Source organism: Hylobates moloch, unplaced genomic scaffold (genome assembly GCF_009828535.3).
Source record: "Hylobates moloch isolate HMO894 unplaced genomic scaffold, HMol_V3 SCAFFOLD_1, whole genome shotgun sequence".
In the NCBI taxonomy this organism is placed as follows: Eukaryota; Metazoa; Chordata; class Mammalia; order Primates; family Hylobatidae; genus Hylobates; species Hylobates moloch.
In genome coordinates this window covers 162,434,939-162,447,195 of record NW_026652276.1, presented here as the reverse complement: position 1 = coordinate 162,447,195, position 12,257 = coordinate 162,434,939, and positions in this window count along the sequence as shown.

The following is a 12,257-nucleotide window of genomic DNA, read 5'->3' as shown; positions in this document are numbered from 1 at the left end:
GTACATGTGCACAATGTGCAGGTTTGTTACATATGTATCCATGTGCCATGTTGATTTCCTGCACCCATTAACTCGTCATTTAGCATTAGGTATATCTCCTAATGCTGTCCCTCCCCCGCCCCCCAACCCCACAACAGTCCCCGGAGTGTGATGTTCCCCTTCCTGTGTCCATGAGTTCTCATTGTTCAATTCCCACCTGTGAGTGAGAACATGCGGTGTTTGGTTTTTTGTCCTTGCGATAGTTTACTGAGAATAATGTTTTCCAGTTTCATCCATGTCCCTACAAAGGACACGAACTCATCATTTTTTATGGCTGCATAGTATTCCATGGTGTATATGTGCCACATTTTCTTAATCCAGTCTATCGTTGTTGGACATTTGGGTTGGTTCCAACTCTTTGCTATTGTGAATAGTGCTGCAATAAACATACGTGTGCATGTGTCTTTATAGCAGCATGATTTATAGTCCTTTGGGTATATACCCAGTAATGGGATGGCTGGGTCAAATGGTATTTCTAGTTCGAGATCCCTGAGGAATCGCCACACTGACTTCCACAATGGTTGAACTAGTTTACAGTCCCACCAACAGTGTAAAAGTGTTCCTATTTCTCCACATCCTCTCCAGCACCTATTGTTTCCTGATTTTTTAATGATGGCCATTCTAACTGGTGTGAGATGGTATCTCACTGTGGTTTTGATTTGCATTTCTCTGATGGCCAGTGATGATGAGCATTTCTTCATGTGTTTTTTGGCTGCATAAATGTCTTCTTTTGAGAAGTGTCTGTTCATGTCCTCTGCCCACTTTTTGATGGGGTTTTTTGTTTTTTTCTTGTAAATTTGTTTGAGTTCATTGTAGATTCTGGATATTAGCCCTTTGTCAGATGAGTAGGTTGCAAAAATTTTCTCCCATTCTGTAGGTTGCCTGTTCACTCTGATGATAGTTTCTTTTGCTGTGCAGAAGCTCTTTAGTTTAATGAGATCCCATTTGTCGATTTTGGCTTTTGTTGCCATTGCTTTTGGTGTTTTAGACATGAAGTCCTTGCCCACGCCTATGTCCTGAATGGTATTGCCTAGGTTTTCTTGTAGGATTTTAATGGTTTTAGGTCTAACATATAAGTCTTTAATCCATCTTGAATTAATTTTTGTATAAGGTGTAAGGAAGGGATCCAGTTGCAGCTTTCTACATATGGCTAGCCAGTTTTCCCAGGACCATTTATTAAATAGGGAATCCTTTCCGCATTTCTTGTTTTTGTCAGGTTTGTCAAAGATCAGATAGTTGTACCTATGCGGCATCATTTCTGAGGGCTCTGTTCTGTTCCATTGATCTATGTCTCTGTTGTGGTACCAGTACCATGCTGTTTTGGTTACTGTAGCCTTGTAGTATAGTTTAAAGTCAGGTAGCGTGATGCCTCCAGCTTTGTTCTTTTGGCTTAGGATTGACTTGGCGATGCGGGCTCTTTTTTGGTTCCATATGAACGTTAAAGTAGTTTTTTCCAATTCTGTGAAGAAAGTCATTGGTAGCTTGATGGGGATGGCATTGAATCTATAAACTACCTTGGGCAGTATGGCCATTTTCACGATATTGATTCTTCCAACCCATGAGCATGGAATGTTCTTCCATTTGTTTGTATCCTCTTTGATTTCATTGAGCAGTGGTTTGTAGTTCTCCTTGAAGAGGTCCTTCACATCCCTTGTAAGTTGGATTCCTAGGTATTTGATTCTCTTTGAAGCAATTGTGAATGGGAGTTCACTCATGATTTGGCTCTCTGTTTGTCTGTTGTTGGTGTACAAGAATGCTTGTGATTTTTGTACATTAATTTTGTATCCTGAGACTTTGCTGAAGTTGCTAATCAGCTTAAGGAGATTTTGGGCTGAGACAATGGGGTTTTCTAGATATACAATCATGTCATCTGCAAACAGGGACAATTTGACTTCCTCTTTTCCTAGTTGAATACCCTTTATTTCCTTCTCCTGCCTGATTGCTCTGGCCAGAACTTCCAGCACTATGTTGAAAAGGAGCGGTGAGAGAGGGCATCCCTGTCTTGTGCCAGTTTTCAGAGGGAATGCTTCCAGTTTTTGCCCATTCAGTATGATATTGGCTGTGGGTTTGTCATAGATAGCTCTTATTATTTTGAGATACGTCCCATCAATACCTAATTTTTTGAGAGTTTTTAGCATGAAGCGTTGTTGAATTTTGTCAAAGGCCTTTTCTGCATCTATTGAGATAATCATGTGGTTTTTGTCTTTGGTTCTGTTTATATGCTGGATTACATTTATTGATTTGCATATGTTGAACCAGCCTTGCATCCCAGGGATGAAGCCCACTTTATTATGGTGGATAAGCTTTTTGATGTGCTGCTGGATTCGGTTTGCCAGTATTTTATTGAGGATTTTTGCATCAATGTTCGTCAAGGATATTGGTCTGAAATTCTCTTTTTTGGTTATGTCTCTGCCAGGCTTTGGTATCAGGACGATGCTGGCTTCATAAAATGTGTTAGGGAGGATTCCCTCTTTTTCTGTTGATTGGAATAGTTTCAGAAGGAATGGTACCAGTTCCTCCTTGTACCTCTGGTAGAATTCGGCTGTGAATCCATCAGGTCCTGGACTCTTTTTGGTTGGTAAGCTATTGATTATTGCCACAATTTCAGAACCTGTTATTGGTCTATTCAGAGATTCAACTTCTTCCTGGTTTAGTCTTGGGAGAGTGTATTTGTCGAGGAATTTATGCATTTCTTCTAGATTTTCTAGTTTATTTGCATAGAGGTGTTTGTAGTATTCTCTGATGGTAGATTGTATTTCTGTGGGATCGCTGGTGATATCCCCTTTTTCATTTTTTATTGCATCTATTTGATTCTTCTCTCTTTTCTTCTTTATTAGTCTTGCTAGCGGTCCATCAATTTTGTTGATCTTTTCAAAAAACCAGCTCCTGGATTCATTAATTTTTTGAAGGGTTTTTTTGTGTCTCTATTTCCTTCAGTTCTGCTCTGATTTTAGTTATTTCTAGCATTCTGCTAGCTTTTGAATGTGTTTGCTCTTGCTTTTCTAGTTCTTTTAATTGTGATGTTAGGGTGTCAATTTTGGATCTTTCCTGCTTTCTCTTGTGGGCATTTAGTGCTATAAATTTCCCTCTACACACTGCTTTGAATGTGTCCCAGAGATTCTGGTATGTTGTGTCTTTGTTCTCATTGGTTTCAAAGAACATCTTTATTTCTGCCTTCATTTCATTATGTACCCAATAGTCATTCAGGAGCAGGTTGTTCAGTTTCCATGTAGTTGAGCGGTTTTGAGTGAGTTTCTTAATCCTGAGTTCTAGTTTGATTGCACTGTGGTCTGAGAGACAGTTTGTTATAATTTCTGTTCTTTTACATTTGCTGAGGAGGGCTTTACTTCCAACTATGTGGTCAATTTTGGAATAGGTGTGGTGTGGTGCTGAAAAAAATGTATATTCTGTTGATTTGGGGTGGAGAGTTCTGTAGATGTCTATTAGGTCCACTTTGTGTAGAGCTGAGTTGAATTCCTGGATATCCTTGTTAACTTTCTGTCTCGTTGATCTGTCTAATGTTGACAGTGGGGTGTTAAAATCTCCCATTATTATTGTGTGGGAGTTTAAGTCCCTTTGTAGGTCACTCAGGACTTGCTTTATGAATCTGGGTGCTCCTGTGTTGGGTGCATATATATTTAGGATAGTTAGGTCTTCTTGTTGAATTGATCCCTTTACCATTGTTTAATGGCCTTCTTTGTCTCTTTTGATCTTTGTTGGTTTAAAGTCTATTTTATCAGAGACTAGGATTGCAACCCCTGCCTTTTTTTGTTTTCCATTTGCTTGATAGATCTTCCTCCATCCCTTTATTTTGAGTCTATGTGTGTCTCTGCACGTGAGATGGGTTTCCTGAATACAGCACACTGATGGGTCCTGACTCCTTATCCAGTTTGCCAGTCTGTGTCTTTTAATTGGAGCATTTAGCCCATTTATATTTAACGTTAATATTGTTAGGTGTGAATCTGATCCTGTCATTATGATGTTAGTTGGTTATTTTGCTCATTAGTTGATGCAGTTTCTTCCTAGCCTTGATGGTCTTTACAATTTGGCATGTTTTTGCAGTGGCTGGTACCGGTTGTTCCCTTCCATGTTTAGTGCTTCCTTCAGGAGCTCTTTTAGGGCAGGCCTGGTGGTGACAAAATCACTCAGCGTTTGCTTGTCTGTAAAGTATTTTATTTCTCCTTCACTTATGAAGCTTAGTTTGGCGGGATAGGAAATTCTGGGTTGAAAATTCTTTTCTTTAAGAATGTTGAATATCGGCCCCCACTCTCTTCTGGCTTGTAGAATTTCTGCCGAGAGATCAGCTGTTAGTCTGATGGGCTTCCCTTTGTGGGTAACCTGACCTTTCTCTCTGGCTGCCCTTAACATTTTTTCCTTCATTTCAACTTTGGTGAATCTGACAATTATGTGTCTTGGAGTTGCCCTTCTCGAGGAGTATCTTTGTGGCGTTCTCTGTATTTCCTGAATCTGAATGCTGGCCTGCCTTGCTAGATTGGGGAAGTTCTCCTGGATAATATCTTGCAGAGTGTTTTCCAACTTGGTTCCATTCTCCCTGTCATTTTCAGGTACACCAATCAGACGTAGGTTTGGTCTTTTCACTTAGTCCCAAATTTCTTGGAGTCTCTGTTCATTTCTTTTTATTCTTTTTTCTCTAAACTTCCCTTCTCTCTTCATTTCATTCATTTCATCTTCCATCAGCGATACCCTTTCTTCCAGTTGATCGCATCTGGTACTGAGGCTTCTGCAATCTTCGTGTAGTTCTCGATACTTGGCTTTCAGCTCCATCAGCTCCTTTAAGCTTCTCTCCATTTGTTATTCTAGTTATCCATTCTTCTAATTTTTTTCAAAGTTTTTAACTTCTTTGCTATTGTTTTGAATTTCCTCCCGTAGCTCAGAGTAGTTTGACCGTCTGAAGACTTCTTCTCTCAACTCGTCAAAGTCATCCTCCATCCAGCTTTGTTCTGTTGCTGGTGAGGAACTGCATTCCTTTGGAGGATGAGAGGTGATCTGCTTTTTAGAGTTTCCAGTTTTTCTACTCTGTTTTTTCCCCATCTTTGTGGTTTTATCTACTTTTGGTCTTTGATGATGGTGATGTACAGATGGGTTTTTGGTGTGGATGTCCTTTCTGTTTGTTAGTTTTCCTTCTACCAGACAGGACCCTCAGCTGCAGGTCTGTTGGAGTTTACTAGAGGTCCACTCCAGACCCTGTTAGCCAAACATTTTCAAATGATGCCTAAGATTTTAGTTGCCTTGTGTGCATCCACAGCCTGCAAAGAGAGATGATAAGGACGTCATGGAGCCAACAAGACTTCTGGTAACCTCACTACATACATCCAGTGCCTATTCTGCATGCCTAAGTTTAGAGTTCTTTTATATACCTCTAAGGCCAGCAAAATGCTCAGGTCCGCTTGGTAGGGTAAACATAAAGAACATACACAGGCTGGGTGCAGTGGCTCACATCTGTAATCCCGGCACTTTGGGAGGTCGAGGCAGGTGGATCACAAGGTCAGGAGATGGAGACCATTCTGGCCAACATAGTGTAACCCCGTCTCTACTAAAAATACAAAAATTAGCCGGGCGTGGTGGCACGCACCTGTAGTCTCAGCTACTCAGGAGGCTGAGGCAGGAGAATAGCTTGATCCTGACAGGTGGAGGTTGCAGTGAGCCGAGATCACCAATGCACTCCAGCCTGGCCAAGACTCCATCTCAAAACAAAACAAAACAAATGAAAACAAAATCATACAAAAAAAATCAGCATCATAAGGGAATGTAGCCTTTCAACAGAGATGATGCTGTTCTTACGTTAATCTCAGAGACAGTATTTCAAGAGAGTGGCAAGTCTGTTCCTGGTAAAATTTTAACCATTAGGATTGCAGATAAATGTTTGAAATCTCCCCCACCCCCACACCAACCAGTCTTCCCTCATCAATCCAGGACAGTGTTTGAAGTGTGGGTGCTTTTTGTTGGTTGTTTATCCATTATCATGTTTTTGTATTTTAATAGTCTACAGGCCATATTAAAGAACATGGCTTTTTGATTGATAAAAGGGATTATAGATGTTGGCTCAAGTTCAGGGCCACCATCATATACCTAGCAAGAGCTCATGCTTCTTTAGGTAATGTCAAAGCGTTTTGTATTTTTCCTTCTTAAGCTTTATAACATTTTGTGAATAAGACAAGTATTATTTAAAATTATAGTTGTCAATCCAGGCTTTCATAGTTCAGATGTTATAATATTTGCTAGGGACCCTCAACACATATATAAAAATATATTGCTCACTCTATAATCCTCTTTAACAAAAAGTGTCACAGAGGGAGTCCACCCACGGTGATATTAGGGGCAATATCATCATCTCCTTTGGATATTATGAATAATGTCACAGAGGTGACATAATGTCACATAATGTCCACCCATGGGGATATTTGTGGCAATATAATTATCTCTCATGAATATTATGAATAATGTCACAAAGGGTGACCACCCACGGTGATATTAGGGGCAATGTCATCATCGCCATGGATATTATGAATAATGTCACTAAGGGTGTACACTCCCTGCAATATTAGGAATAATATAATCTTCTTTTTTGGATATTACAAATAATAGTATCACCAAGGATGTACACCTTGTGTGACATTAGACAGAATATAATCTCCTTCATTGGATATTATGAATAATAGTATCACCAAGGGTGTACATTCCATGGGATATTACAAGTAACATCATCTCCTCCCTTGGATATTACAAATAATAGCATCACAGAGGGTGTACATCCCGTGTGATATTAGAAGTAACATGATCTCCTCCCATGGCTATTAAGAATAATAGCATCACAAAGGGTGTATGTGTCCCAAGCGATATTAGGAGTAACATTATATCTTTCCTTGTATATTACAAATAATAGTATCACAGAGAATGTACACCCTGTTCAATATTAGGAGTAACATCATCTCCTTTTCTAAATATTATGAATAATAGTATCACAGAGGGTGTACACCCCGTGCGACATTAGCAGTAACATCGTCTCCTTTCTGAGACATTATGAATAATAGTATCACGAAGGGTGTACACCCTGTGCAATATTAGGAGTAACATCATCTCCCTTAAATATTACAAATAATAGTATCACAGAGGGTGTACACCCCATGCAATATTAGAAGTAACATAATCTCTTCCCTTAAATATTACGAATAATAGTATCACAGAGGGTGTACACCCTGTGTGATATTAGAAGTAACTTCATGACCTCCCTTGGATATTGTGAAGAATAGTATCAGCGAGGGTGTACACCCCGTGTGATATTAGCAGCAACATCATCTCCTCCCGTGGATATTCTGAATAGTATCACAGAGGGTGTAAACCTCCTGTGATATTAGAAGTAATATCATCTCTTCTGTTGGATATTACAATAGTATCACAGAGGGTGTACGCTCCCTGAGTTATTAGGAGTAATTCCTCTCCTCCATTGGATGTTATGAATATTATCACAGAGGGTATACACCCACTACGATATTAGGAGTAATATCATCTCCTCATTTGGATGTTACAAAGAGTGTCGTAGAAAGTGTACACCCCCTGCAATATTGGGAGCCATATCATTTCCTCCCTTGGATATTGTGAATAATATTACAGAGGGTGTACACACAAAGTGTGTACAATATTAGGAGTAATATCGTCTCCTCCCTTGGATATTACAAATAATATCACAAAAAGTGTACACCCACTACTATATTAGGAGTAATATCTCCTTCCTTGGATATTATGAATAGTATCACAAAGGGTGTACAACCACTGAGACATTAGGGGTAATATCTCCTCCCTTGGATATTACAAATATAATCACAAAGGGTGTACACACAGGGTGTGTAGGATATTAGGAGTAGTATCACCTCCTTCCTTGCATATTACAAATAATATCACAGAGGATGTACATCCACTGTGATATTAGAAGTTATATCATCTCCTTTTTTGGATATTATGAATAATATCACAGAGAGTATACACCCACTGCAATATCAGGAGTAATATCTCCTTCCTTGGACGTTATTATGAATAATATCACAGAGGGTGTATGCCCACTGAGATATTAGAGTAATGTCATCTCCTCCCTTGGACTTTATTATGAATAATATCACAGAGGGTGTATGTCCATTGCGATATTAGGAGTAAGGTCATCTCCTCACTTAGACATTATTACAAATAGTATCACAGAGGGTGTTCATCCACTGCGATATTAGGAGTAATGTCATCTTCTCCTTGGACATTACTACGAATAATATCACAGAGGGTGTACGCCCATTGCCTTGGACATTACTACGAATAATATCACAGAGGGTGTACGCCCATTGCGATATTAGGAGTAATGTCCTCTCCTCCCTTGGACATCATTACGAATAATATCAGAGAGGGTTTAAGCCTACTGTGATATTAAGAGAAATGTCATCTACTTTTTGGACATCATTATGAGTAATATCACGGAGGGTGTACGCCCACTGTGATATTATAAGCCTATTGAGATATTGGGAGTATTGTAATCTCCTGCCTTGGACATGATTATGAATTATATGACAGAAGGTGTACGCACACTGAGGTATTAGAAGTAATGTTTTCTCCTCCCTTGGACATCATTACGAACAATATCCCAAAGGGTGTACGTTCACTGCGATATTAGAAGTAATGTCATCTCCCTTCTTGAAAATCATTATGAGAAACGTCACGGAGGGTGTACGCCCACTGTGATATTAGAAGTAATATCATCTTTTTTCTTGGACATCATTACGAATTATATCATGGAGGGTCTACACTCACTGCAATAGTAGTAATAATATCATCTTTCCCCTTGGATATTACAAATTATATCACAGAGGGTGTACACACATGGTGTTTATGATATTAGGAGTAACATCATTTCCCCCATTGGATATTACAAATAATATCACAGAGGATGTACACCCCTTGCGATATTAGGAGTAACATAATCTCCCCCCTTAAATATTATGAATAATATCACAGAGGGTGTACAACCCTGAGATATTAGGTGTAATATCATCACCCCCTTTGGATATTGTGAAGAATATCACAGAGGGTGTACACACAGGATATTTACATTATTATAAGTAATATCATCTCCCCCTGAGATATTGCAAATAATATCACAGAGGGTGTACACCATCTGCGATATTATTAGGAGTATCATGTCCCTTCTGGGATATTATGAAGAATCTCACAGAGGGGGTACACACCCTGCGATATTATTAGGAGTAATATCATCTCCTCCCCGGGTACACACCCTGCGATATTATTAGGAGTAATATCATCTCCTCCCCGCTGGGATATTACGAAGAATCTCGCAGAGGGGGTACACCCCTGTGATATTATTAAGAGTAATGTCATCTCTCCCCTGGGGTACTGCAAAGAATCTCACAGAGAGAGTACACCCCTGCGATATTAAGAGTAATATTATCTCCCCCCTGGGAAATTACAAAGAAACTCATAGAGGGGGTAACCCCCCTGCAATATTATTAGGAGTAATATCATTTCCTCTCACCAGGGATATTATAAAGAATCTCACAGAGGGGGTACACTCCCTGAGATATTATTAGGAGTAATATCATTTCATCCCTGGGATATTACAAAGAATATCACAGAGGGTGTACACCCCCTGAGATATTAGAAGTAATATCGTCTCCCCCATGGGATGTTACAAAGAATATCACAGAGGCGTACACCCTGCGAAATTATTAAGAGTAATATTATCTCCTCCCCCCTGGGATATTACGAAGAATCTCACAGAGGGTATACACTCTCTGCAATATTATTATAAGTAATGTCATCTCCTCCCTCCTGAGATATTACGAAGAATCTCGCAGAGGGGGTACACCCCTTGCAATATCATTAAAGGTAAGGTCATCTCCTCCCCCCAGGGATATTATGTAGAATCTCACAGAGGGAATACCTACCCTGCGATATTATTAGGAGTAATATCATTTCCTCCCCACTGGGGTATTATGAAGAATTTCGCAGAGGAGGTACACCCCCTGGGATACCATTAGGAGTAATGTCATCTCCCTTCTGGGATATTACAAAGAATCTCGCAGAGGGGGTACATTCCCTGCGATATTATTAGTAGTAATATAATCTCCTCCCCCCTGGGATATTATGAAGAATCTCACAGAGGAGGCACACTGCATGTGATATTATTAGGAGTAATATCATATCCCTCCTGGGATATTACAAAGAATTTCACAGAGGGTGTACAACCCTTGAGATATTAGAAGTAATATGACCTACCCCCTGGAATGTTACAAAGAATATCACAGAGGGTGTACATCCCTAACAATATTAGAAGTGATATCATCTCCTTCCTAGAATGTTATGAAGAATATCACAGAGGGTGTACACCGCCTGCAATATTAGAAGTAACATCATCTCCCACCTGAGATATTATGAAAAATATCACAGAGAGTGTACATTTTATGCGATGTGAAATGTAACATCATTTCTTCCCTGAGATATTATGAAGAATATCACAGAGGGTGTACACCCCCTGCGATATTAGGAGTAACAACATCTTCCCCCCTTGGATATTAGGAAGAATATCATGGTGTAAACCCCCTGCGATGTTAGAAGTAACATCATCTTCTCTTTTGGATATCACAAAGAATAACACAGAAGGTGTACACCCCCTGCTATATTAAGTGTAACTGAGTAACCTCATCCCCCTCTTGGATATTTCAAGGAATATCACAGGGAGTGTACATCCCCTGCAATATTAGAAGTAACATTATCTTTAAACTTGGATATTATGAAGAATATCACAGAGAGTGTACACACAGGGTGTTTACAATATTATAAGTAATATCATCTCCCCCCTCAGATATTAAGAATAATATCACAGAGGGCATATAGCTCCTGGGATATTATTTGGAGTAATATCATCTCCCTTCTGGGATATTACAAAGAATCTCACAGAGGAGGTACACCTCCTGCAGTATTACAAGGAGTAATGTAATCTCCCACCTGGGATATCACGAAGAATCTCACAAAGGGGGTACAGCCCCTACGATATTATTAGGAGTAATGTCACCTACATTCTGAAATATTACAAAGAATCTCGCAGAGGGGGTACACCCCTGCGATATTATTAGGAGTAATATCATCTCTTCTCTCCACTGGGATATTACGAAGAATCTCACAGAGGAGTATACACCCTGGGATATTATTCTGAGTAATATCATCTCCTCCCACCTGAGATATTATGATAAATCTCGCTGGGGGAGTAAATCCCTTGCGATATTATTAAAAGTAATGTCATCTCCTCCCCCCAGGGATATTACAAAGAAGCTCACAGAGGGGGTACACACCCTGCGATATAATTAGGAGTAATATCTCCTCCTTCCTGCGATATTACAAAGAATCTCGCAGAGGGGGACACCCCCTGCAATATTATTAGGAGTAATGTCATATCCCCCCTGGGATATTACAAGGAATCTGGCAGAGTGGGTACACCACCTGTGATATTGTTAAGAGTAATATCGTTTCCTACCCCCTGGGATATTACAAAGAATCTCTCAGAGGGGGTACACTCTCTGCAAAATTATTAGGAGTAATGCCATCTTCCCCCGGGACATTACGAAGAATATCACAGAAGGTGTACACCCCCTGAGATATAAGAAGTAATATCATCTCCCTCCTGGGATATTACAAGAATATCACAGAGGGTGTACACTCCCTGTGATATTAGAAGTAACATCATCTCTGCCTGAAATATTATAAAAAATATTGCAGAGAGTGTACAAGCCCTGTGATATTAGGAGTAACATTTTCTTCCCCCTGGGATATTACAAATAATATCACAGAGGGTGTACACCCCCTTCAATATTAAGTAACATCATCTCTTCTCTGGGATATTATGAAAAATATCACAGAGAGTGTACACTTTATGCGATATTAGGAGTAACATCGTTTCTTTCCTGGGATGTTATGAAGACTATCACAGAGGGTATACACCCCCTGCGATATTAGAAGTAACATCATCTACCCCCTTGGATATTACAAAAATATCTTAGAGGGTGTACACCCACTGTGATATTAGGAGTAACCTCATCTCTCCCCTTGGACATTACGAAGCATATCACAGAGGGTGTACACTTCCTGTGATGTTAGGAGTAACATTATCTCACCCCCCCAGAATATTACGAAGAATATCGCAGAGGGTA